Below are 26,949 nucleotides of genomic sequence, written 5' to 3'. Positions count from 1 at the left end.
GCACGAAAAAACATGACTCATGCGGCGTTACCTCGCTCTGAGGCGTTCCATGTAAGGCTTGAAGTGCAAGCGAGAGCGCGGAACGAGCGACAAAGAAGCACAATCGGCCTTTGTTGTCACGTTCAACTATCGTCAGTAAACCGACTTTACAGACACCCAATTTTTAATTACTCAGGTACTTCAAAGTGTCCATCGGAACAGCGCTAACTAATAAGAAGTTGTTGTTGGTAGCGTCTCTATCTTAAAATTCCATCATCGATATTCCAAATCGTTTGGTAGAGTCATCAGTTATTGATTTGATTGCCTGGAAGGAGTTGTGCTGACACTTCACTTAACTGGGGTCAAACTGAAAGTAAAAATAATGCCAACCAAATAAAGGTACTAGGACAGCATCACCACACAAGAGTTGAAGCTGTGTACATGACTAATGACCACCGCTGCGGCGCTAACGAACGGGGCGCTGTGACCTCACATTGTTCTCCCCAGAGAGCCGATTTGAAGAGGGAATCTTCTTTGTTTTACGTTACTGAGGTTGTCTTGGTTTTTTTGTTTTAATGGACACGCTGAGCGAGCTCGATTCTCTAGCAACTGAATGCACTCGGCAGAACTAGATCTCATATAACCCGCTTTTTCAAATCGATGACAGATTTTTTGCTGGATTGCGATGGATCATAAAAGATGACGCGGAAAATTTTGTAACAACAAAAATAAGATTGCTACTTATAGCCACTGAAGCCTCGATAGTTCAACGGTTAAGGAGCGGACTGAATTCCGAAAGGTCGGCGGTTCAAACCCCACCCGTTGCACTATTGTCGTACCCACTCTTGGCACAACCTTTACGTTTAATTGGAGGGGAAAGTGAAGTCTTAGTCATGATTAGCATGGCTAATTGTCTTTAAAAAAACATATTTCTATACAAAACACCACAAACCACTAGGAATATTATTAGGTGATGTATCAAGTGAAGTCTTAGAAGCTCGTCGATTGGATCACTTAACTTTCCTCTTTGAAAACTTTTCCATTAGAGGAAGGATGAGTTTACTACGAAAATAAAGCGATCTTAATTAGTGGATTTCACACACACCCTTTTGCTGTTTTATTGTGCACTAGCGGACTGCCACGACTTTGCTTGGGTTGAATAATCATAATAATAATATTATATATAGTCTTTGTCCATAATAAAGTCTTTGTCCATAGCTAGAATAATGTTCCTTTGAAATGGTTAAAGAAGTTTTCAAATACGTGCAGTGGTTCCCGAGGTTGCCCTCCTACAGACAATCTCCCACTAAATTCGCACTCTTTCTTTATAATAATACTAGATGATGCCCACGATTTCATCTGCATTGATTTAGGTTCTTTAATATCCCGTGGGAATTCTTCGGCGGGGAAGGGCAACGCACGCACAACAGACGGAAACGTTTAAGTGCGGAAACCAGCCCAGAGAGAAGAAGAAGAAGATCCCGTGGGAACTCTTTGATTTCCGAGAAAAAAAGTTGCCTGTGTCAATATGTCAATTTCCGGGATGCAAGCTACCGTATAAATCGGTTACACGGATGATTTTTCCGGGATAAAAAGTAGCCTATGTATGTCCTTCCTCAGGATGTAACGCTCTACCAAATTAAGTTAAAATCGGTTAAACTGTGGGGCCGTGAAAGCGAGCAGACAGACAGTCAGACAGACAAACTTTCGCAACTATAATATTAGTATATATGGATTATTTTAGTAAAGATTAGTATTAGATACCTGACCTATTGGAAGGTCTTTTTAGTATCAAATAGCGACAGCCTGTAGCTTCGCCCCCATGGGAATTTCAAACAATGTGCCCTTATTTCTTGTCTAGGTGCATAATACAGCGAACTTTTGTGCAAAATGACAGCTTTCTAGGTCCAACGGCGTTGATGAGTCAGGAATTTTCTTTTTATCATGTGATATTGAATGTAGGAGTACCATTTAACACTAACTTAAATATTAAACACAGGATTTGTCAAGGCTCCGTGAAAACAATAAAGCGAGTAGGAACGAGGTGAAAACTACACGGTTTTTGGCAACATTCGTCAAGAATGTCTGCACTGCTCGGCGTAGTGGCTTAAATAAGCCAAATAAAAACACAACACGCGTACCCGAAAACACGCCTTACGCTTATTGACATAGAGGACACGTCGGCTGCAAAATTACCAGTGCAATCCGAAGCAATGGTCCAACTTGTTGAAATTCCGTCGCCGTCCGGTATACGGAGTTGCCAATTTAGTTTTCGTTTATCTAAACCGATGTTGGCTCTTATGTCGTAGTGATTAAGACGAGACTCGTTTATATTCGGGTTGAGGGACGGTAAATTGAATTTGGTAAGGCTGGTAGGAGGGAAGAAATTTCGCAAGTTAAGCTTTTGCTTGAGCGCCCACTAATTTTGTCCAATCGTGGTTAGCGGATAACATGTAAGACACATTTTTTCTTTTTGCTCGAGCCTCTGGCTGTGGGGCTCGTGCGATGGCTTCGTGTTTTTTGCGGTGGAATATACTGGGAATATTTACAATGCGGTTTTGCTCTCTCGCTGTTCCTGCATAATTTATGGACTGTTGACCATGTAGTCCCCGCAAGTATATAAAATGGAATTGAAAGTGTTTCTTGCGAAAATCTCTAGCAGGATATTAGAACTCGGGCTGCGGAAATAGTGTCGACGAGGTACCTTGTTCTGTTTTTCTGCAACTGGTTTTTGTATAATAAATTGCAAAGAGCCGTGAGTCGGATTTTATTGAAATCCTTTTAATTCCTTTTTACTTTTAAAGTTCTTATTCTAAAGCTCGTTCGAGTGGATATAGGTTTTTAAAAATCCCGTGAAAACTCTGTGCTTTTCGGGGATAAAAAGTTGCCTAAGTCAATTATCGGGCAGTAAGCAACCTTTGCAGACCGTACCAAATTTCATATAGGTAAATCGGTTTAACGTATAGACCACTAAGAATCCCTTAGGAATTCTTTGATTTTCCGGGATAAAAAGTAGCATATGTCCGGTCCCCAGGATGTAAGCTAACTCTGTAGTCTGTACCAAATTTCACTAAAATTGGTTCAGTTCAGCCGTGAAAACGTAGCATATAGACAGACACACTTTCACATTTATAATATTATAAATATATAAGTATAGAAGTATGGATATGGATTTAGAAGAATAATAATTAATCTAGTTTTTTTGTTTATTTCTAGATGGCGAGCCCATCAAGTTACCAGAAAACCTGGAGAGCCTCCCGCGGGCGGAGCACTTCGCCGCCCAGCGACACCGGTGGAACACTAACGAGGTATGCCCCAAATCAGTTTCAATAGAGAGGCAATACTGCGAAGATGGATTTAGACGACTAAAACATCAGGCACATTCTTTTTTAGCGTAGTAGCACTGCTGATACAACTATAGTTTCGATTTTTTCTACTCGATTAAATGAAGCGGCAGTGGGCAGGTCATGTCAGACATATTGTTTTGAGGTCTAACCTGTAAAAGAACCATGTCATACAATGTACATACACGTACATAAAAATTGGGTATTCCTTAGTCAAAGATTGTTTGGCATTATTTTGGTCCCCCGATGGGATAAGCACTTACTTAGTTCTAAATACTGTATATAACCGATACTTACGTATTATTTTAATTTTAGATGTAAAAAAACACCTAAAATGGGGCTGAGTGAGGGGAGGGAGTGAGGGAAAGTGAGGGGCTGTTTTTAATTAAAAAAAAAAACCACGTCAAAGAACATGGTATTGCAACAAGAAAGACTTTTTCGGCAAGTCGGCAACGTAGACTTGCTAACTATAATTCTAATACGATAATTCTATAAAGCATAGGCCCCAGTGGTAAATTATTTTGATGATTCAAAAGCACTTGTAAAAGTTTAATTAAATAAAAATATTTTGAATTTGAATTAAAATAAGTAGGTAGGTAAAATAATGATCTGGAGCAGTATAGTTCGGTGAGCGCAGTTAGACGGGGTTGTACATAGCGAGCCCCAGATATGGGACGACACCTCGGAGGGTCTGCATAATGCATGAATTAGCCGCGATGTATACCGCGCTGTGACGTCAGCGAAATTAATGGTAATGAAACGTGTGTCCGTATTTACATACAGCGACACGTCATATCCATTGCCGGGAGGAACGCCGCGCGCCGCCAACGCTGGGTGGCGCGAGTTATATCAAATGAATAATAACTTAGGAAATAGGAAAATTTGGTCAAATTATGGCACCAATGTTATTTTTAGGGTTCCGTACCTCAAAAGGAAAAACGGAACCCTTATAGGATTACTTTGTTGTCTGTCTGTCAAGAAACCTATAGGGTACTTCCTGTTGAACTAGAATCATGAAATTTGGCAGATACGTAGCACAAGTAGTAGAGCACAAGTACAGGAATAAATCTGAAAACCGCGAATTTGTGGTTACATCATCACACTAATATTATAAAGGCGAAAGTTTGTATGTGTGTGTGTGTATGTTTGTTACTCTTTCACGCAATAACTACTGAATGGATTTGGCTGAAATTTGGAATGGAGATAGATAATATCCTGGATTAGCACATAGGCTACTTATTATCCCGGAAAATCAAAGAGTTCCTACGGGATTTTAAAAAACCGAAATCCACGCGTGCGAAGCCGCGGGCATCTTCTAGTTTAAAATAAAATTAAAATATGTTTCAACCTGGAGACCACCATAGCTGCATCATTCGTCAAATTCTTGAAAAGCAAGCAACTCATTTGCGGTTCCTATGGTTCCGCAGATGTTCATGTGCGGCGGTTATCACTTAACATCAGGTGACACGCGTGCTCCTTTTCTCGCTATTTTTTTATAAAAAAGAAACCAACTTTGTGGACTATTAAACTGCAGTAATTCTAAGCTTTATAATGCCCCAATCTCTTTTTATAAGTGAGAGATTTGTAATTCCGCTTTAATACAGCTGCAGTACATTAGAATTTAGATGCATAGTTCCTCGTGATCTTGCAAGCTATTTGTAAGGATTTGGGGGCTTAGTACGAAACGGCCAAGTGCTTCAGCTTATTAACTAGCAGTTGTAAAACCCTAAGGACCTAGATGCTGGATTTCTAGCTTCCTGTTACTTATTAGGCACTTGGATAGTGCAAAGGCAATCGAATACGCATAGGTCCGTTTTGTAGGTGTACCAAATAGTAATGTTTTTGCTCTATACCTTATCCACGGAGAAAAGTTAGTAGAGGACTCTCGCTTACTCGCATTACTTTTATACAAGTCATAATATTATTGTATATCAAATCTTTGAAAAGATCAACCGCCGTGTTTCTTGCTGGTTCTTCTCGGTAGGAAAGGTATTCCGAACCAGTGGTAGATGCTCTTGACGATTCAAAAGTACATTTAAAAGTCTAATTGAATAAAAACATTTTGAACTAGATGATGCCCGCGACTCCGTCCGCGTGGATTTAGGTTTTTTTTAAACATCCCGTCGGAACTCTTTGCTTTTCCGGGATAAAAAGTTGCCGAAGTCAATTTCTGGGGCATAAGCTACCAAATGTACCAAATTTCATTTAAATCGGTTAAACGGATAGATCCTTAAGAATCCCGTAGGAACTCTTTGATTTTCCGGTATAAAAAGTAGCCTATGTCCGTCCCCGGGATATAAGCTAACTCTGTACCAAACATTAAAATCGGTTCAGCGGTTGAGCCGTGAAAACGTAGCAGACAGACAGACAGACAGACACACTTTCGCATTTATAATATTACTAGGGGATGCCCGCGGATTCGCCCGCGTGGATTTCGATTTTTTTAATCCCGTAAGAACTCTTTGATTTTCCGGGATAAAAAGTAGCCTATGTCCGTCCCCGGGATGTAAGCTAACTCTGAACCAAACATTAAAATCGGTTCAGCGGTTGAGCCGTGAAAACGTAGCAGATAGACAGACATAGACAGACACACTTTCGCATTTATAATATTAGTATGGATTTGAATTTGGAAACCTAGCTTTGTCGTTGACTCGAAGGAAAACCTTTGTATTTGAAAAGTTTGTTTGGCAAGTTCTCAACGCTCGCTACTAATAAATGTAATCCTTCCGTGAAACAAATGTGATTTACAACTCTGCTTTGCCATTTCACTCTTTGGGGCTAAAATTGGAACTGACACAGATTTTATTATTTACCTACTTCCATTGATAGCACCTTTTGATAACTAAGTACATATTAGATAAATATAAAACATGCCAAGTGCGAGTCAGTCTCGTCTACTGATTCTGTATATTGGAAAGGGAAATAAATAATTATTTGGTTAAATTAATCCACACGGACAGACAGACACACTTTCAAATTCATAATAATTAGAATGGATGGATCAATTGGCTAGAATAGTCTATGATGAATATTCCTATGATAGCTCTGATAAAAACAAGTGTAAATTAAAAATTTATAACACCCCCGACAAGTGAAGGTTACAGTAACTAGGAAAGACCTGATAACTTTCAAACGGCTGAACCGATTTTCTTGGACTATTCCGCGCCTACGATCCAAAGTATCTGAGTTTTCCAAAACATCATTTTCAAATAAATAATTATGTATCTAGCCAACGTCCCTCTTGACAGCTTGACATTTGTCAATTGACATAATATTATGAACCTAAGGGTTATCTAACCTTCTTTTCTGCAAGAAAACTAGAAAAGAGCTGATAACTCTTAAACGGCTGAACCAATTTTTTTGAATTATAGCTAAGAACACTCTCGATCCTTTCAAACAAAAAAAAAAAAACTAAATTAAAATCGGTTCATTAGTTTAGGAGCTACGATGCCACAGACAGATACACAGATACACAGATACACACGTCAAACTTATAACACCCCTCTTTTTGGGTCGGGGGTTAATAAAATGATTTACAAAGTAAAAGCTCGCAGTTTCTTGACCGACTTACGGAAAGATTGACTGGACCTACTACTTGCAGCTGAAAAGTTTGTTTGGCAAACTCTCAACTCTTCGCGGCTAATAAATGTGATCTTTACTCAAAACAAATGAGATTTATTAATTCTATGTTTGCAAAGAATAGCAAACTTCCCTACTATGCAACCATCCGTCAAGAAAGAAGCGAATGCTCCTCCAGTCAATTATGCTTCACCATTGTAATGTACCTGCCTAATGCTCAAAATCGAATTCTACTTTTTTTATTTATGTTTTTTTTTTTTAAATTACAATTTAAACTACTTTATTTATAACACCCCCGACAAGTGAAGGTTACAGTAACTAGAAAAGAGCTGACAAATTTCAAACGGCTGAACGGATTTTCTTAGATTATAGCTAAGAACACTCTCGATCAAGCCATCTTTTAAAGAAAAAAAAACTAAATTAAAATCAATTCATTAGTTTAGGAGCTACGATGCCACAGACAGATACACAGATACACACGTCAAACTTATAATACCCCTTTTTTTGGGTCGGGGTTAAAAATACAGGAAAGTTTTACAAACAAAGAGCGACCTTATTACTATAGTGATCTCTTCCAGGCAATCCATGTTACAATCAAACTTAAAACTTTATCTAGTAACTAGTGTCTAGTAAGAAAGAATACAGGCTGAATTTCCTCGCTGGACAGCCAGGCTGATCCTTTGCGTAAAAAATGAGCCAGCCTTTCTGACACCATTACATGTAAATGCTCCTGCGGGGTGATTCGCTTTTTCAGTGATAATCACTAAATAAAAGCCACGAAACTCATTAGACTACATTAGTGCTTCACTGAGCCTATATTAACGTAATATTTCGTAGCAAACCTTCAATGGATTAAAAATAAAAGTCAAATATGCTTGGTGGTTTGTTAGCGAATCACCACGTACGTCAGAGTGAACTAGAGTGTTGGAACTCTCGGTTTGAATCGACGACATGTTAAGAATTAGGCTATGGGTCACGTGGAATCAAAGAAAAATAGGCGATTAATAGGCTACCCAGCGTCAAATGTAGAAACATTTGACGCCTGCCAGTGACGTCGTAGCCTCTACGTTTTGTTACGAGAACTGTGTCAGTACGAAACTTTACAAAGCCAGGCATCGGACCTGTGGCGTTAAATAACCCACCCCCATTTTCGAATTATTTCGCTTTTGAAAACGGCCAGTAAATCAGACGGGGCTGTTCAGCAAATATTTGTAAAGCTCATTTACTTAACCCCTAGCAACAGATAATACGAATAAATCATAAGTAAAATGCCGTCCGGGGAAAACCAAAATAACCTTTGGGGCAGTCCTCCAGCGATGCCGTGCGATATAAACAACGTAAATGTTCGTATGAATTTATTTGACTAAGTTCTTAGAGTGTAGGCCTCCTCCATCTTGCTCCATTGCTCTTTTTTGACTTTTTTTTTTTTTTTTTTTTTTGACTTTATTTATTGTTTTGATATACTATGTGTTTTTAATATTTTGTTGGATAATAATGAAATTATTTAAGAATCATGTAATATATAAATAGTAACATATACATAATATAATATAATTATAACATATTATAGATAACATAATTATAAAACTAGTCTGTAAAATAATGTAAAAAAAAAAGCACCTATACTTAGAAAATAATTGTAATGATTTGGGAAATAAATGGCTTATTATTATTATTATTATTATTATTAAGTTCTTAGAGTGGAATTTGTCTAAACACAAGTGTAAATTAAAAATTTATAACACCCCCGACGATCCAAAGTATTTGAGTTTTCCAAAACATCATTTTTAAATAAATAATTATGTATTTAGGCAACGTCCATTTTGACAGCTTGACATTTGTCAATTGACATAATATTAAGAACCTAACGGTTATCTAACCTTCTTTTATACAAGAAAACTAGAAAAGAGCTGATAACTCTTAAACGGCTGAACCATTTTTTTTGGATTATAGCTAAGAACACTCTCGATCAAGCCACCTTTCAAACAAAAAAAACTAAATTAAAATCGGTTCATTCGTTTAGGCGCTACGATGCCACAGACAGATACACAGATACAAAGACACACACGTCAAACTCATAACACCCCTCTTTTTGGGTCGGGGGTTAAAAAACCGTCTCGAATGAGTAAAGAGAAGTGACGCGTGGTGTCGGGTGTTTGTGTCAGTGTGTTTTGAGTTTAACAATGGAATTTAACAGGTGAAATAAGTCGAGTAACATGCGTTTTATGTTTTGCGTTGTATGTTTTTTGTGTATGGGCAAGGCATACAGCATTTATGCTGAGTTGGGACCTTTTTTTCGGGTTGTGCCACACATGAAACAGTTCATTCCGGGTCTCTTGACTTTAATGCTCAAGTACCGAGTAAGAGGCACCGGGATAACCTAACCCGTAGGTAATACCTACGGGTTAGGTTATCGGTTATTGCCTTGTGTGGCACAGCTTTCAAAAATAAAAGATTTTTCTTTCTTTTTTCTTCTTTCTTTTAAGTAACACAATACTCAAAGCACTATCGTGAATGTTGACGGAGGTTTCTTACTAAAGATTATATTGTTTAGCACAGGAAAGTCGATGGAACACATTCCCTATTTAACATACAAAAATAAATGCGGGACAAACTTTTAGACCCCGCTGCAGCATGCCAAAATCTCAAATGAGAATATTAAATATTTGCATACATATTTCCTATTAAAATGAAGTACAAACTCGGGTTATTTATTTGTTTGCGAATAATATTATATCGCATAGCACAGTATAGTTTAATGGATTAAACATTAAAAATTCCACGGTCGTGCAGCTTTAAATGTAAATAAGTTGCACTGAATCTTACGTTCATTCATATGTATTTTGTTTACTATCGTTTCCGTTGAAAAATTGCGGATTACAGGAAAGATGGTACAGCGAAAACGAGTACAGCCATCGCTAAATTACATTGTTTTAAAAGTATAAATGAGATATAGTCCTAAGACCTAAGAGTAAGACCTAATAAGAAGTTGTCAATAATTTTTAACTCCCGACCCAAAAAGAGGGGTGTTATAAGTTTGACGTGTGTATCTGTCTGTGGTATCGTAGCCCCTAAACTAATGAACTGATTTTAATTTAGTTTTTTTGATTGAAAGGCGGCTTGATCGAGAGTGTTCTTAGCTATATCCAAGAAATTCGATTCAGCCGTTTGAAATTTATCAGCTCTTTTCGTAGTTACTGTACCCTTCACTTGTCGGGGGTGTTATAAATTTTTAATTTACACTTGTTATTAAATGTAAAATCATAAATCGACACACGTCATACCTAGCTAGACCGCTACACTTTACAACTTTCTACCAGCGGGGTAAAATATACCCAGCCCTGCCCAAATCGCTTTCAGTCTGGCGCCATTAACATAATAACACGCAGGGTTAATCTGTCCGTATTTCATTAGCCAGTATGTTACAAGGGCCGTGACTTTTAGAATGGCGGATGAAAAATTAGGGTCGATTAGGGCCACTTTAAGGGTTACTCAAAGAGGAGATATAAGAAGAACGGCAAGAAAATTGCTAAACCTGATGGTTGAATTAAGTATACATCATAGACTAACTAATTTCTGAATAAGAACTAACTTCCGAACAAGTAAATTTTTATAAAATACCTACTACTCGTAGCTTTAAATGCCTGCGACTTTTTTCTATGGACTCTACCCCTATTTTACCCCTGAATTAAAATTGGTTGGATTTTAAAAATTCTTTCTTAGCGGATGTCTACGCCATAATAGCTATTTGCATGAGTTTCAACCCGATCCATCCAGTAATTTGAGCTGTGCCTTGGTAGATCAGTCTGTCAGTCAGTCACCTTTTCCTTTTATGTATTTAGACTATAATATGATGGCTGTGACTTTGTTCGCGTGTTTTTGGATATAAAATCATCAATTATTATCATCATCATCTCCACAAATCGCTGGCTCACTACTGAGCGCGGGTCTCTTCTCAGAAATAAAAAGTACGCTTTGCTGGGCAAGATGAGGATTAGCAGACTTCACACACCTTTGAGAATATTATGGAGAACACTACATGCATGTTTTCTCACGATGTTTTCTGTCACGCTTAGCCTCTAAATAACAGGGTTTAGGGTCACTTACTCCATACAATCGTAGATCCAATTTCATTTGAATGTTAAGCAACCAAAGTCCATGAAATTTTGCAGACATATTCTAGAAACTTAAACTTAGAAACTTCTAGAAACACCTCTTAATATCTCATATCTAATATTTGATTGACCATGTAGATAAACTCTCACCATCGTCGTTTGAATGACTAGGATACTTATACACAATACGTATAATATTTTAAGTTCAAAACTGTATCAGTCCCGTTTCACAGCGTACAAGAAAATTATTTGTTTTCAATAGACACCGAGAGGAAAATTCCTCAAGACAAATCGTCGAAAACTGCTTACGTACCGCGACTATTCTCATTCGATACGATTACTTTATTCAATGCACTTTCGTTGGGACTGTCAGGCATAAATTTACGAGCGTATTTGCCAGCAACATTCCTTATTCAGTAGGATTCGAGTTGACGGCGGGTTGATGTTGAAAAATAAACATTCTTCTCTATTATACCGCCTTTCAATACTATAGGTATCCACATCGATATATCTAGAGAATCTACAGTATCACTAACAATACAAGTGTAAATTAAAAATTTATAACACCCCCGACAAGTAAAGGTTACAGTAACTAGAAAAGGGCTGATAACTTTCAAACGGCTGAACCAATTTTCTTGGATTATAGCTAAGAACACTCTCGATCGAGTCACCTTTCAACCAAAAAAACTAAATTAAAATCGGTTCATTAGTTTAGGAGCTACGATGCCACAGACAGATACACAGATACACACGTCAAACTTATAACACCCCCTCTTTTAATAAAAATACTGTCATAAAAGATATAAATAGAGATGTTTTGAATTCGCCTAGCATGTGGACCACCAATGAGGATTAGGAAAATATACGACGCTTAGTAGCTTAGCTTTTAATAAAAAAATGTGAGATACGAGTAGTTAATGGTACATTTTCCCGAGGCTAGCTGTAAATACTCCGACACGGCAAACACATTAGCGTATTGTAGCGCCCTCGAAGATGATGCCCATTACACTAATGTATGCCAGTGCAGAGTTGCCACTGGCCACATACGCCAGCTGTGATAGCCTAGTAGTTAGGACGTCCGTCTCCTAATCGGAGGTCCGGGGCTCGATCCCGGGCACGCACCTCTAACTTTTTTGTTAGAGGTGCGTGCCCGGGACAAGTTTGACGTGTGTATCTGTGTATTCGTCTGCGGCTTCGTAGCTCCTAAACTAATGAACCGATTTTAATTTAGTTTTTTTGTTGTTTAAAAGGTGGTTTGATCGAGAGTGTTCTTAGCTATAATTCAAGAAAATCGATTCAGCCATTTGAAAGTTATCAGCTCTTTTCTAGTTACTGTAACCTTCACTTGTCGGGGTGTTATAAATTTTTAATTTACACTTGTAAAATAAGTAATTATATGTCACTTGCTTTAACGGTGAAGGAAAACATTGTAAGGAAACCTGCATTCCTAAGAGTTCTCCATAAAGTTCTCAAAGCTCTGTGAAGTCTGCCAACCCGTACTTGGCCAGCGTGGTACTTAGACTATGGCCAAAGCCTTCTCATATTGAGAGGAGACCCGTGTTCTGTAGTGAGCCAGTGATGGTTTGATTATAGTGATGATACAGATATGCCACCCGGCGGGGTAATTCACTCTCAATGATCATCACTAGAATGTCATCAAACTCATTTGACATTGGTTTGTTCTACATTGCTGTTTCACTGAGCGGTATTAAAGTAATATTTCGTAGCAAATCTTCAATGGATTAAAAATGAATGACAAATGAGCTTTGTGACTTTCATTCAGTGTTAGTGACTAATCCATCTGTAATTTTGTACTTACCTACTACATTCTATGTATATTGATGAGGTTTAGTGAAGCATAAATCTGTTAGGAAAGTGAAAAATATATTCAAAGTGAAACCGTTATGAAGTTAAGTCATTTCTTCTAGAAAAGCAATAAAATATTTTAAATTCTTTATTTACTCCAGCTTTTACTTAGAAAATACACCTCGTTATTTACCCACTGAGATTTTAACCCCAACCCTCCTTCCTCCCTTTTGAAGTAAGGGTGACTATACCTAACATAAAAATATAATTCCTGACTCACTGACTGACTCATCAACGTACAGTCCCTTCAAAGCCACAAAATGCCGCGCGGAGGCAGCGCGGCTGCAGCGTTGCGGTTGCTTTGCTTAATAGATGCCCTTACCCTTGGACTTAGAAGGCAAAAATTTTGCAAGATGCGCTTTTATAATGTAGACAGAGAATAAGCGTGAATTTTTCGAAATTATCATGAGAGTAAAGATGCTTGCCGTCGCTAGTCTCTGAGACTGTTTTAGACTTCATGGTTAAATCTTAGTAGATGAGAAGAGTAGAGCAAAGATTTAAAGAAGTAAGCTTAGGTAGGCATCCATAATATAATAAATTAATGTGAAAAAAAAAATGCATTTAACTGCATTTAACCATAAGAGCTCTGTAGAAAAAGAAATTATTTGGGGAAAAAGTGTAATTAATTAAATGAACAAAAAATATGCAGAGATCCTATATCCATACGGTTCACGAGATACAGCCCGCTGACAAACAGACGGAGGGACAGCGAAGGCTTAGTAATAGGGTCCCGTTGGCACCCTTCGGGTATGGACCCTAGAAAATGACGTCCCAAAACTTTGAGTAGCCTGGCTACCCTACTTGTCCCCCTTTCCCCCCTTGTTTACACCTTCCGGGCCGTTTCGGTTCCGTATGCAAATGTAACGGCCGAGGCGAAACACGATGAAAAACTGCGATATTTGATCCCGTATGGAGATTTCTGTCAGCTTATCACGACGTATGCCTATTTATTAATAAACTAGCTTTTGACCGCTACACTTGCTTGAAATTCATCATAAAGTCATCTTATGCTATTGGATGGCCCATATTCGGCAGTGGGCCCGTGGGGATTTGCGCTATTGGATTCAGTTTGACTCCATCCAGCTCCAATAATAGGCTACCTTTTCCTACCGCGAAGAGCCCGCAAGAAACTCGGCGGTTGCTCTTTGTGAAAGTATATAAAAACGCTAAAGCCGGAATAGATCTATTGTTTAGTGAAACGTGTGTTTTTCAATGGGGCTTTCAAGATATCCGAGCCGAGTCGTCATCGTGTGGTATTGGATTGGCCGTACCCGGGCCGTGGGGATTTGCGCTATTGGATTCGATTTGACTCCATCCGGCTCCAATAATAGGAAAACCGGTCAACAACAGATTGAAACAAATGGATTCAGTACTTTAGAGTTTGCGCTCAAAAGTGGAATGGTACCGATTTGTTTGTACTATAGATATTGTTGGACGGCCGCCAGTTCTTGTGAAAAATCAACCGATGGATCACTTTAATGGCGCTTTCGAAATTTGCAACTTAAGAACGTGTGAGTTATTAAACTTAAGTTGCTTGAAGCGTTAGTATTATACGATTTAATAAATTCGTTCTCGCTCATGAGTAAGACAGAAGATACAAAACGTACGAGAGTAGAAGACAGCTATCTTCATTTTAGACGTGTGTGATATATTTCTTTTTTAAACATGTATATAAAATCAATATATAATATAATATAATAATATTATGATGGTCTTGTTTTCCTCCACGTGGCAAGGTTTTTAAAAATCCTGTGAGATATCTTTGATTTTCCGGAATTAAAAGTAGCCTGCACTCTATACTAATAATCGTGTCAATCCGTTGCTGGTTGTGATGTGATTGAAGGACAAAACAACAAATAAATACACTTTCACATTTATTTATGGTATGGATAGTGATGCCCAATCACGCTAGCCAAGTGCGGATTGACAGATTTCAAACATCTTTGAGAAAATTACATAGAAGTCCAGGCATGCAGATTTAATCACTCTATTTTCCGTCACTGTTCCCCGCCAAGGGGTTATTACAATAATCAAAGGCATTCCCAAACTATGAGTATATTATACTAGTATTTGTATCCACAGTTTTCACGTGTTTCATTACGTACATGAAAGGCGAACACGCGGCCTTGGCATGCAGAGACGTCGATCACGCAGCCTTTTACTGTCTTTGTGAGGAAGAAAGTTCAATATTGCGATCCAAATTTAGGTTTCTTGATGTGTTTCCCACGACTTTCTCAAGTTTTTATGAAATTTTTCATGCCTCTGTAACTTTAAAAACATTTTTAGCTACATACTATATACGGCATTCCGAAGCAGTGATAAGATTATTTTGACGATTCAAAAGTACTTGTAAAAGTTTACTTGAATAAAAATAATATATTGTATTGTATTCTATTCTACAGAAATCTGTAAAACCACAGACACAATCATTTGTTTCTAGATCGTGTCTACAAAATTTCATTGAGTTTGATGGTTTATTGCTTAATTTCATTGAATTTTCATGGAATTCTAAAAATTACTACCCATATTATAAATGTGTGTTTTGTTATTAGGTTTATTGGTTTGTCCTTCAATCAGGTCGCAACGGAAGACATGGAGAGTGATATATTCTACTTTTTTTCTCAGAAAATCAAAGAGTTCCTATGGGATTTTAAAAACCTAAATCCACGCGGGCACGAATTTCATCTAACATGTGACAAGGACAAAACCACACGAAACCAGAACCTAAACTCTGTTTGTGACATCGCATATCTATTCGGCTGTAACCATGAGCAACATGTTTAAGAGAAGACAAAGCTTTTAATCCAAATAAGCAGATACCTGCTTTTGGTTCAAATAGGTAAATAGGCTACCTACCTACTGGTTTTATAAGATTCGAAATTAGAATTCAACACACATTACTTTACTACCCATACCTACTATAAATGTAAAATTGTGTTTATGTTTTGGTTTGTCTTTCAATAACTTCGCAATGGAGCAACGGATCGGCGTGATTTTTTATTTGCATATAGTCAAAAACTTGGAGAATGGATAAACTACTTTTTATTCCGCGAAGTTGAAGGGTTATCACATGATTGTTAAAAACATAAACCCACGAGGATGAAGTTACGTGCGTTTTAAGTAATTAAATATTAACTTAATACTAACCTGCTTTAACGGTGTAGGAAATCTGAATGCCTCAGAGTTCTCCATAAGGTTCTCAAAGGTGTGCGAGTTCTGCCAATCTGCACTGGCCAACGTGGCAGACTATGGCCTACACCCTTCTGATTCTGAGATCTTTGAAAATCAAATCAAATCAAATCAAATCATTAATCAAATTTATCAAATCTTTGAAAAGAGCAACCGCCGAGTTTCTTGCTGGTTCTTCTCGGTAGGAAAGGCATTCCGAACCAGTGGTAGATGCTTTTGACGATTCAAAAGAACTTGTAAAAGTCTAATTGAATAAAATATTTTGAATTTGAATTTGAGGGGACCCGCGCTCAACAGTGACCGGGCGATGGGTTGATCATGATGATTGGCAAAAAGGGAATGTTTCGCATATCGCCTCCCTCGCAGAGGTAACGCCGCGCAGCTTTTTGTCTCGCATCTATCCGGTCGTAACCGGTTAGCGTGACAGCCGCCATTAATAAACGTAAACATGGCGGATTTGTTTTGGCGCGCACTGAAATAGGATTAATTGATTCCCCTCACGCAATGTATCAAGTGCCTCCTAATTTAGTATCTAAGCATCAAAACGACAACCCGGAAAGGGGAAAAGATGTGTTCTGTTGAATCGTGACCAGAGATTAATGTTTGAAATATCGCTAGTGAAGCAATGAAATATCGAATCGGAATTTATATGTAGACATAAAGGCAAAATTCGTTGATGTTTTTTGGGTTCCGTACCTCAAAAGAAACAACGGAACCCTTATAGGATCACTTTGTTGTCTGTCTGTCTGTCAGTCCGTCCGTCCGTCCGTCGTGTCTGTCAAGAAACCTATGGGGTACTTCCCGTTGACCTAGAATCATGAAATTTGGCAGGTAGGTAGGTTTTATAGCACAAATATAGGAATAAATCTGAAAAACGCGAATTTGTGGTTACATCATTTAAAAAAAACGTGTTTCAATTTTCAAATTAAGATAACTATACCAAGTGGGGTATCATATGAAAGGGCTCTACCTGTACATTCTAAAACAGATTTTTATTTATTTTAAAGCATAAAAATTTTAGACTTATCGTGCAAAATGTTGAAAAAATACCCGATTACGGAACCCTCAGTGCACAAGTCTGACTCGCACTTGGCCGGTTTTTTAATGTACGATTAGCAATTATGCAAGTGAAAGCCATACTTTTGTATAGAACGTGCTGGAGATTGAGCTAGGGTAACTTTAAGTTGAAAATTTACACAGAGGTAGGTATGTGTTATTTTTTAAAATTTTGTACAGTGTTTTAGTATTATATTTAAAAAAAAAAATAACTGGGAACTTTTTGAACTACCCGTCTCCTAAAATAATATTTAAAGCGCTGTTATATTGAGGGTAAAATGAACAATCTATTTTATGCACTGTAGTTTTGCGATCTAAGCGTTAAATTTAACTAAATTAGCGACCAATCGCGTCGGCCTTTGTACTAAAACTCGCTCGTAATAACAAGGCCCTGTAACTTAGGTACCTACTGTGCTAGTACTAACAAGAACTGGGAGGGTAGGTATGTTGCACAGTTAGTTAAATCTAAACCATGGCTGCGGGTTATAAGTTAAATAGACTTTGCTATACTTACAGTAATTTATGTTATTTATTTATAACTAGCAACCCGCCCCGGCTTCGCACGGTTAGCTTATTACTTTCGTAGAGATCCCTAATATTTTTGAAAATAAATCCTATGTTACGCAGGAATAATGTAGCTTTCTACAAGTTACAGAATTTCCAAAATCGGTTCCAGAGATTATTCCCTACAAATAATCTTTACTTCTTTATATAATAGTACCATAGATATCTCTAACCCTTTACTTTAACCGAGCAATTCTTGTATTTTAAGCACTTTCCGTCACAAAAAACGTAATATTTCGCAACACCTTTTAGTTTAGATTGATTCCCCTCACGCAATGTATCAAGTGCCTCCTAATTTAGTATCTAAGCATCAAAACGACAACCCGGAAAGGGGGAAAAGATGTGTTCTGTTGAATCGTGACCAGAGATTAATGTTTGAAATATCGCTAGTGAAGCAATGAAATATCGAATCGGAACTATAGTTTAGTTTAGAAATGTTTCAATTTGTTGTTTTTCTTCTCAAATAGTTTAACTTGTACAAGTTTTACTTGTACAAGTGGACTTGTAGAAGTTTATTTGAATAAAAATACATTATATTCTATTCCATTCTAAGCCAATTCAAGCATAATAAGTAGAGAAACTCATGGCACTTATGACAAATGAATTGAGTTTAATCACTGCACTATCATACTCAAGGCCTCTTTAATCCAAGTGAAACTACAAGCGTAAGTCAGGTAATTAGGCAGCCATTTCGTGTATTATGAATACCGCCGTAGCCCCGTAGCTCCGTAGCAATGTAGATGTTCGTAGCGCCGTAGCCCCGTAGGGAGTGTGTGACGTCAGCATATTGCAATGATGACGTCATATGGCTTTAGGTTACTCTCACATAATTTATAGTCTTGGTAATTCAGCATAATAAAAGTTTCCTTTTCGGAGTTTTAAGGTGTTATTTTAAAGTAGAGATAATTTAAGCAGCTTTTTCCCGAGTAGAACGACTTGGGTAGTTTTATTTATTTTAATATGGTGACGAATGTCTCAGCGGGAATTATGGAATAGAATGGAATATATTTTTATTCAAGTAAACTTTTACAAGTGCTTTTGAATCGTCAAAATATTGTGCCGCTTGTTCTAAACGCCGTTCCTACCGAGAAAAACCAGCAAGAAACTCGGCAGTTGTTTTTTGCGAGTATTCAATTAAAATCATTTGAAAAGTATTTGACGCAAGAAATTATACAAATAACTCTTAATTAAAGAAAGAGCAAACTTTTGGAAGTTCTTATTTCCGGATTTTAGTACAAATTCACATTATCAGACAGTCAGATACACTCACACTAATATTATAAAGGCGAAAATTTGTGTGTATGTGTGTGTGTGTGTGTCTGTGTATGTTTGTTACTCCTTCACACAAAAAATACTGGACGGATGTAACTGAAATTTTGATATGAAAAATTGGATTTGAATATGAAAATGGAGATAGATAATATCCTGGATTAGCACACAGGCAGTAGCATATGTGCTAATCCAGGATTTATCCCGGAAAATCAAAGAGGATCGGAAAGAGAGGGATTTCGAAAAACCTAAATCCACGCGGGCGAAGTCGCGGGCATCGGCTTGTTATAAATAAATCAAACCACGAACATTAATCTATCGAAATAATACTCATTTATTCATTTCATCACTAAAATCTCAAAAGAAGAAGCGAAAAAGACCGGAAATTCGTTCACACAGTCATAGGATGAAAAACCAATTGAATTAAAATTTCACTCGCCCTTCAGATTCCGCCGCCCCTCAATTTTGCCGCCCTTGCACCAGCTTAGCGAACCTAAAGCGGCGTCTACGCGAGCGAAACTTTCGACGCGATTATGAAAAAAAAAATTGTCACGTTCTCAGTAGTTCGCCGGCTATGGGTTGAGATGACGATGACGGTTATGAATTTTGCCAATCACAACAATTACTTGATTGATAAATACTAAAATTATCATGCAAAAGAAAATGAAAACTAACACAAAACGGCGGCCTTGTTACTAGAAGTAGCTGTGAAAGAAGTAATAGTTTTTTTATGTATGAAAAGAATATTAGTCATTTTAATCATGACTAAAATTCCCCTTTCCCCTCCAACTAAGCGTTAAGCTTGTGCTAGGAGTCAATAGATGTGTGTAGTATGGCCAGATGACATGTTTTGACTAATATTCCCCTTTCTCCTTCAAGGAAGCGTAAAGCTTGTGCTAGAATTAGGTGCAACAATAGTGCAACGAGTGGAGTTTGAACCGGCGACCTTTCGGATTTCAGTCAGCTCTTCTACCATTGAGCTATTGAGGCTTATTTTGTGGAGACATCCACATTATGATCTTATGTTGCACCTTTTGTGCATGTTTATTTAAACATCTTTATAGTTAACAAAATTACAACGAGTAGGAATATAGGATACACTTGAAATAATAACTCAAAATTTAAAAACCCCTGACACAAAAACCTCTATAATAAAACTAGAAAAGAGCTGATAACTTTTAAACGGCTGAACTAATTTTCTTCAATTATAGCCAAGAACACTCTCGATCAAGCCATCTTTCAAACAAAAAAAACTAAATTAAAATTGGTTCATTCGTTTAGGAGCTACGATGCCACAGAGAGATACACAGATACACACGTCAAACATATAACACCCCTCTTTTTGGGTCGGGGCTCAAAAACAAAGGGCGAAGAGGGAGAAAAGAAGGGAAGGAAGGAAGAGTTGTTGTTGTGGATCTGGTTCTATATTAATGAATGTAATTAATAAACAGCTATTTCAATCATATACACACATGTTGTTAGGTTGTGTTTTAGAGCAATTTCAATTTGCGTTAACAATTCAAGGTGTTTGTGACTAAACGGAACCGGCGGCGGCTTGACGAACTCCCTGAAGCTTTGTAGCGCACTAAGTGGCCAAACTCGGACATCCAAGTTAAGTCACACATCTGGCTATCAATTTGTCAACCATGCTAGTAGTGCAATATAGTCATTGATGCCCAGAGCTTCATCTGGGAGTCTTGAAATCTTCTTACAGAGCTCATTGATCCTTTTTAAGGTTCCCTAGGTATAGGTATTAAAAAGAAAAAAGAACACTTATAGGATCGCTTTGTTGTCCGTCTGTCCGTCTGTCGGGTCTGAAAAGAAAACCTACTATAAGGTACTTCTCATTGACCTAGAATCATGAAATGCAAATAGGTAGGTCTCACAAGTGTAGTGTGTAAAGTGGTAGATGCTTTTGACGATTCAAAAGAATTTGTAAAAATCTAATTGAATAAAAATATTTTGAATTTTGAAATTTTGAAAAAGGAAAAAATCAGAAAACCGTGAATTTGTAGTTACATCACAAAAAAATTATCTTCATTCATTCATTAAAAAAAATCATGGTCAGTTTTTTTTAAATTGTTTTGAGGCTTGCGATTGACGACAATTTAAGTAGGTATGCCTGAGAAACAGAGCAATGATGAAGTCTTGGTTGAAGCGCGTTTGCCTAGATATCTATAATATTGTGATGTATTTTATGATGCTGGGGTTCGATCCTAACTTTACCTGTACTTTTCGGACCTCTAACTTACTTTTCTCTATCTCTAACTATGTGCATTTTAAGTAAATATGACTGTCTAACAAGCGACCGATGGTCGGTAGTGAGCCGACGCGACGATGGGTTGAGATAATGAACTCAGTGCTAAGCTTACTGTTTTAATTTTTTTTAATAAGAGCAACTGCTGAGTTTCTTGTCAGACATTCCCTGTAGAATCTCGTTTTCGAACCGGTGGCAGAGTCAGGGCATATGCTGTCTTACATGAAACAAATAAATTCATTAAATTTCATTAATAAACTTCCTCGTGTGAATAGCGCCTTAGTTTAAAATTCCGTCGCTTGTTGCATCTCGCATTCAAACAGTATTTTCCTTTTTCAAGCAATAACAGAACATAATAACCGGGAAGCGGAAAAAGCTGAAACATAAAGTATAACATAAGCAAATAGCCAAAAGTAAGTAAAATAAACCTGCATTTATATAAAAGTCGTGGATAGACACTAATTTGTGTAAACAAAAAATACAGATTTCTCATAGAATAAACAAAGTGTTTATACAATTTAGTTTCCAAGTCGACATTCAATTTACAACCATACGACTTCCCCGAACAAAATGTCCAACAAAGAAATACTAACAACAAAAATGTGCCCCAATTCTCCGGGGCTCGTGGAACGTGAGCTAATTGAATTACAGCCTTATTGCCTCTCGTTAAAGTTCAATTTAGAGTGGTCGGGTGTGTCCTTTGACAAAAAAGTTTCGGAGCGCACGTCTAATGAGCCGTATACAATAAAAGCAGTATGCTTTTTTTCCCGTCGAAGCGCTTTCAGGAAGGTCGTGTTTTGTGGATTAGGGCGCTTGCAAATTTTTCCTCTCTTAATCGACCTTTTAGTTTATCGATGTTCTGTTCCGGTCAAAAGACGGTAGACTTTTTTAGTTTTGTGTGTAGATTTATGGGAGTTATATGGTGTTTACTAACTCTTATAATTTCTAAGTAAAATACTGCAAGCTCGTATCGCTGAGCGATTTAACGTTCCGTTACGAAGCCGCGCAGAGACCAAATAGGTTACATAAAATTGCCATACCCTTCCAAGTTAGCCCACCGTCTGAGACTGTATCATCACTTACCACCAGGTGAGATCGCAGTCAAGTGCTAACTTGTATCGGAATAAAAAAACTGCTTAAGTAGGTATTCTGTTATTGATTTACTGCTTTCTTATTAGTTTGAATTATATTGAAGAGCGATGATCTAGTTATTGTTAAGTTGTTAGAATTGTTAGAGAGAGAGAGAGATCCATCCATGGGCCAATTGGACAAACGGAGAAATGTAGCGGAGTCGAATTAAGTATTACTATCACCGGAACATCAGCTTGATCGCACACGATTTGCCTATGTGGGTAGCAATAGAGCTGAGATCTGAGCGAAGGATAACGCTGTAGGTAAGAGCCATCAGTGCTTGGGTGACAAGCCCAATGGACTAAGAGCCAGCATCAATCTCTACAACGTGATAACCTAGTCACATTTTTCCTGGTTTCTACCGGCAAAGCCGTGCCGCCAAGTGATTTAGCGTTCCGGTACGGTGCCGAGTAGAAACCAAAAGAGTATGGGTGTAATGAAAACAGCCATACCCCTTACAGGTTAGACCGCTTCCATCTTAGACTGTATAATCTCGGTACCATCACTTACCACCAGGTGAGATTGCAGTCAAGTGCTAACTTGTATCTGAATAAAATAAAAAAAAACTAACACGGCAGTGCCAGTAGCAGAATCATTAAGTTTGAAGCGACGATAATTTGGCAGGGAAGAGGGGAAAATGTTGTTTTTTACAAAGTAATAGTTAGTATTTAGTTAGTATTCTGTGTCTCTATGACAAATTATTCTAAATACGCTAAAAGCTCTACATTACCCGTAATAAAAAATAGAAATTTCGTACATTATTCTCACCCTACTAAAGTCTGCTAAGCCGTAACGACCATTATTCCCTCAAATTGCATAATAAAGTGAGTTTTAAAATGTGATTTTTAGGACTTTCATGTTTCTAAAGCCCTAACTTTCGCGACTTCATTAGTTTTTTTTGCCATAAGCTCCTTTTATAAAGTACGACACACTTATTGCCGATACCTATACGATGTGTCGTATCCTAAAAGCACTATAGCACAGCCCCGTTCTATAACTTCTTAAAAATACTACATATTGTGATAGATAAAAACAATTTACATAAGTACTTACTTATACTTAAATAACAATAAATTAAAATATTATTTGTGCCATAAAAAAGCTCTTAACATCCAAACCAAATAAATACATTTTATTCTGCATTTAAAAACCAAGTTGGTTTTTGCTTCTGTCAATCTAGTTTAGATAAAGGTTTTTGAACCTTTGAATAGCTGTGAAGGGTTCAGCAATTTTAAAACCACCAAATGTTTTTAATTGGGAAAATAATTGCTGACTGTCAGTGTAAAATTCATAATTTTTAGCAACTACTGTACTTATTAAAATCATAGACATAAGTCATCATTATTTTGTCAGAAACAACCATTCTGTCTATTGAATAAAAATAATAACTTAATTGATTTCTAAGGGATATGCATATTTAATGCAATTGCTTGTATTATGGTCGTATCGTAGTCTTGTCGTATAAAACCGCTCAAACTTAGCACGGATCACGCGAACGTTCCCATAATGACTCCGTTTAAAAGATAAAGATAATAACTAAAAAGATACGTAACAATAAGAAATGGGAAAGTGCAAAGTTGAGCCCGGTTTGTTAGCGAAACTGTGATAGGCCTTAAAATTATGACCCTAAGTACAACTGAGGTTCGCGTGTCAGATTTTAAGTTTACAAAACTGGTTTACTAAAGTTGACGATTTTTTTGAGCCTATCTCTAGGTAGACCGTACTGTTGCAATTTGTTTATTTGTTTATGCGCTTATCAAGTAAAAAGTAAAAAGCTGTTGCACCGGTTGTATTGAAAGTTTTGCATCAAAATAAAGAATAAATACAACACGACTACACTGCCACAAAACGAATTAAAAAGACTGTTTAACACTTGACCCAAAAAGAGGGGTGTTATAAGTTTGACGTGTGTATCTGTGTATCTGTCTGTTGCATCGTAGCTCCTAAACTAATGAACCGATTTCAATTTAGTATTTTTTGTTTGAAAGGTGGCTTGATCGAGAGTGTTCTTAGCTATAATCCAAGAAAATCGGTTCAGACGTTTGAAAGTCATCACCTCTTTTCAAATTACTGTTACCTTCACTTGTCGGGGGTGTTATAAATTTTTAATTTACACTTCACTATGGCACTATACAGCCGCCATATTGATTTTTTTTCTCCAGTCAACCAGTGTGGCTATTCTAAGAATCTTATTCCTCTTGAAATACTTGTCAACGTTTCCAGATAAAAATACCTAATTGTATAATAGATAAAGTCATAAAACCCGATCTGATTCCCGTCCCTCACATAAAATCGCCGGCAACGTTTGGGTAGGGCTATTGAGGAACAATTTAATCTATTCAGGGTCTAATACGTTTACATCGACGCGAGGTCCCCACGACCTTAAGCTGAGACCACATTAGGCCAAGCTTTAGATTTTATCTTTTCAAATCTGCTACCTTTCGAAGTGTATATTGCTTGGCTTTGTTGAAACTGTATGCTAAACGTTTTTTTGGGCATCATAAGGGGAAGATATTGCAAATCGCATACATCTGAGTTCTAGTGAACGCATAAATATAATCAAATTTGGTTTGTAAAACTAGCCTGTAGCATTCTTCAAGTCTTTAACTTTGCCTATGCAAAAAAACAGGTTGATCCGTTGCATTGTTACGACGTGGTTGAAGGATAAACCAACAAATGACAAGGGGAATTTGAAGGAACTTTTACATGCTTACATAATCATTTATCAAAATCAGTTGAGCCATTGAGTAGTTATGAGTGGTCATAGGAACGGACATACACGCATACAGGTCAAACAAAGAACCTTCCTTATTGGCTTCGGAAGTAGGGTCCGCAGTAGGGTGAAAAAAACTTGTAACAAAAAGTCCCCTAGTGTGTTCATAGTAATATTTCGTCATCGTAAGGTGTGCACTAAACTTTAAAGGTCACGCACCCTTTTCCATTGAGGACAGCTGTACGGAATAGCAGCTACATAAATAAATAATCTACAACCGTTTCGTTTGGTGGTGGAAAAATTATACCTACACTTAACAGAGCTCTCTCCGTCACTTACTCCATACAATCGTAGTTCCCATTTCATTTGAATATTAAGCAACCAAAGTCCATGAAATTTTGCAGACATAGTCTAGAAACTAATATCTGTGTCTGTGGTGTTTTAGATTTTTCTAAAAATATGTAGTTTTAAAATTACAGGGGTTCAAAGATTTGTATTTTTCTTTAAAAAAAGGCCCAACTTTGTGCTCGTTTTTCTAGACAACGAAGCAATTTAATGAAATTTGGAAAAACCACAGACCTAGAAAATTTAATGAATATCATGCAGTAAAAAAATTATCGTTATATATTTTATATTGTTATAATTATGTTGGAACTACGAAAACCAGAAATTACACCCAGAAATCTTGAAAATTTCGTGCTGTCTCGATTTCTGCAAGAGGGGTGGTGAGGTGCGGGGGACGACCAACCCCCGACGGTGACGGGGGGCGGAACTGACAGTCTAAACTGGTCTAAACACACGGGCCACATTTAAACTACACCCGACTCTAAACTTGTCGATAGGTCTAACTAAATACACTGGTACATTTCAACTTGCGTTAGACGTATGCGTTACCTACTCAGACGTTGCCTGTAGATAAAAATATGTCTCATGTTTGCTGGCAATAGCGCATGCATCAAACCCTGCAAGTTGCACCTATTTCTCACGCAATACGCAATTCCTCACGCAATACGCACAGCTTTAATATTATAATTTTTGACAATGTATACTATATGTAATGCCATATCACAGGTCACTCTCTGATTTATTGCTAACAATTTACTTCCAAATCAATTCCAAATGCAAAGAAATCTAAGTGTGTTCAATTCACACTGCCCAATACCAGGACCTTAAATGACATAAATTCATTGATTAATAATCATATGTTGAAAATAAAGGAGAACCCCGTGTTTCTCGGTATAACGTTAGATGCAAAGCTTCTATGGAACACCCACATATCAACACTTGATGGTAAACTCAACTCTGCTGCTTACACTGTTAGAAAAATTCGACAGGTACTGACGTGGAAACTGCAAAAATTGTATATTTTGCCTATATTCACTGTATTATGTCTTACGGACTCTTGCTATGAGATAAAGCGATAGATATTGAGAAAAAAATGTATTACAGAAAAGGACAGGACGTGCAATTTATAATTTAAAACCGCGCGCTGCCATACAATAAAAATATAAGGAAATAAGTACCTTATTTATTATCTTATAGTAGCTTTTAAATATATTTACAACTAGCTAATGCCCACAGCTTTGCTCGCGTGGATTTAGGTTTTTGAAAATCCCGATCCTTTCATTTCCCAGAACAAAAGTTGCCTCTCCGTAATAGCCCGTCCCCGGGATGCAACTTGTTTCTGTATCACGTAAGAACATTTAAACGGATGATCCTTTTCAAATCCCGAGGGATCACCAGGATTTAGGAATGCAATTTCTTACAGCATCAGGGTTGAGGTCAACGACAAAGTATTTACTTGGTATAGATACCTTCAATATCAATTAATAATCAACACTTTTTAAATCCCATTAGCTTTAGTAGTCAGGTCCCCTGCAACATCAG

At 37.4% G+C, this 26,949-nt stretch overlaps 1 protein-coding gene across 3 annotated transcripts in view; it reads left to right on the top strand.

Annotated features, from left to right (window-relative positions):
• The window catches only part of LOC123872737 (calmodulin-binding transcription activator 2), a 181,580-nt gene that overhangs the window by 22,864 nt on the left and 131,767 nt on the right, over positions 1-26,949 (top strand). For 2 of the 3 annotated variants that reach the window (XM_045917249.1, XM_045917248.1), the window contains exon 1: positions 3,237-3,287. The gene's annotated coding sequence lies outside the window, so the exon portion shown is untranslated. Of the gene's footprint in view, positions 1-3,195; positions 3,288-26,949 lie in introns of those variants that run through there. The other variant, XM_045917250.1, reaches the window with a different exon arrangement.

This window comes from Maniola jurtina, chromosome 15 (assembly GCF_905333055.1).
Source record: "Maniola jurtina chromosome 15, ilManJurt1.1, whole genome shotgun sequence".
Lineage (NCBI taxonomy): Eukaryota > Metazoa > Arthropoda > Insecta > Lepidoptera > Nymphalidae > Maniola > Maniola jurtina.
The sequence above is the reverse complement of the archived record's forward strand: the minus strand, read 5'-3'. Positions and strand labels throughout refer to the sequence as shown.